Raw genomic sequence first — 1,747 nt, 5'->3', positions numbered from 1 at the left:
TTGGCAAGCTGAAATGCACCACCTGCATCTGGGTCCCTTTCCTCCGCACAGTTCCCCTCGGCTGCGTCCCCGCCAACTGACAAACCTTTGCCATGGGTATTGAGAGAACCCTGGGGACTTTTTCATCCTCTGTGCCTCTCTGCCTCGCTCTGCCACTGTCTCTCTGCCTCTCCCTCCTCTCTCTCCTCTCTCCTCTCTCCTCTCTCCTCTCTCCTCTCTGTCTCTTATATACGTATGTAGTAGATATACGTGAGGAACATTTTCTCATTTCAGTGTGAGACTAGAATGAGCAGGCAGCGGGTTATTTCTGGGGTCACCAGCATACCCCAACAGTAACAATGGTGCACTTTGTTTCTTTATGACGTAGAGGCTTCTGAGAGTTACAAAAAGTATCCACCTGTAGTAGATCAGTGAGATCAGTGAGGAGATGGAGAAAACCTCCATCTTCCAGGGAATCAGCGGGTGAAGAGCGGGGACTGTTGGCAGGCGGACTCTGACAGAAAAGGACCGACTGGGTCTTGGCCTGGTGAAGCCTCCGTGAAGCTCAGCCCTTGTTTGTCGTTCCCATAGAGGCTGACCACAGGCAGAGCTCTGATCAGGAGCCTCAGGTACCTGACGAATTCTCACCCCGGCCTCGGCACGACGAGGACGATGAGGACGAGGACGATGAATCACACCTTGCCCACGAGAGGCCACCACCAGGATCCTCTTCACAGCACTCACACCCGGCTGGCTCTTCTGACCAGCTAGGACACTCACAGCAGTCACCTCACCACTCTTCCCCAGAACACCCTGACACCCACCCACACGCAGAAGGTAAGACCCCGAAGGGACTCCCGCGTCACCGGGAAGGGCCCGCAGCCCCTCGCTTCGGCGGCACTGTGGCCTCAGCTCTCTGCCCTACCAGGGCCCCAACCCTCACACGGCCAGACGGGGCTGGAGCTACATGGCCAGGCAGACTGCTGTCGGCCGAGAAAAGGGCAGCCGGAACGGAGCTGTGAAACCTCACAGCCCCTCTGCCCACCACCTTCCTGTTTGCTTCTTTCAGAAAGTGAATAAGAAGACGATGTCCCCCAGAAAGTCATGTCACTAGAATAATGTGGCCCTAACTGTTTCTTTGTTATCACAATAAAACAATTAGCATGGGATTTCTGGCCGGTCTCTCTCTCTGGGTGGGACTGGAGTGTGGAGGCCAGGCCTCCTGCGAGGATGGGCCGGGCCCCCTCTTTCAGTTTCTCCCAGCAAGCCACCACGCCCCAGCTGTGAAAATGGGAGAGAACTCTATTGCCTTCCTCACCTGGCTTCCCCGGTGCAGGAACTCATCCTCATGAGGTAACCTGAGCCTACCGACCACCACAGATGGCACCTCGTCAATCTCCAGACATGCCACTGTGTGACATGTGACCATACGTCAGAGGGCAGATGCTCTGCTGGCTCTTCTAGAGGGGAGACAAGAGGGAGGAAAGGAGAACACATCAAGACAAAGTGCTGAAACAAAGAAGCGTCCATGGTGAGTCTATGTGTCACAGCTAGGGAAGCACTGCCAGCACCCAGCCACGAGCAGCTCTGGGTTACAATTATGCAGAATAAAATGGTGGTAGCGCTGCGGTCAGGAAACATCTTAAACTTCAAGGGAAGTTAAAATTTTTAAAAAATGACTCAATCATGATACTGAGCATATTGACACAAGGAAGTGATAAATATGTATTCCCTAGTGGGGAAAAATATTAGGAAGCAATATATCCTA

General features: G+C 53.4%; 1 long non-coding RNA gene across 1 annotated transcript; it reads left to right on the top strand.

The window, feature by feature from the left end:
- The first annotated feature begins 260 nt into the window (after window positions 1-260).
- Window positions 261-1,148, top strand: LOC150042427 (uncharacterized). Its single transcript, XR_016533611.1, has 2 exons — window positions 261-816; window positions 1,049-1,148. It is a non-coding gene; the product is annotated as an uncharacterized LOC150042427 (long non-coding RNA).
- Window positions 1,149-1,747: the final 599 nt, after the last annotated feature.

This window comes from Megascapheus bottae, chromosome 35, assembly GCF_031878675.1.
Source record: "Megascapheus bottae isolate mThoBot1 chromosome 35, mThoBot2.hap1, whole genome shotgun sequence".
NCBI lineage: Eukaryota > Metazoa > Chordata > Mammalia > Rodentia > Geomyidae > Megascapheus > Megascapheus bottae.
The sequence above is the reverse complement of the archived record's forward strand: the minus strand, read 5'-3'. Positions and strand labels throughout refer to the sequence as shown.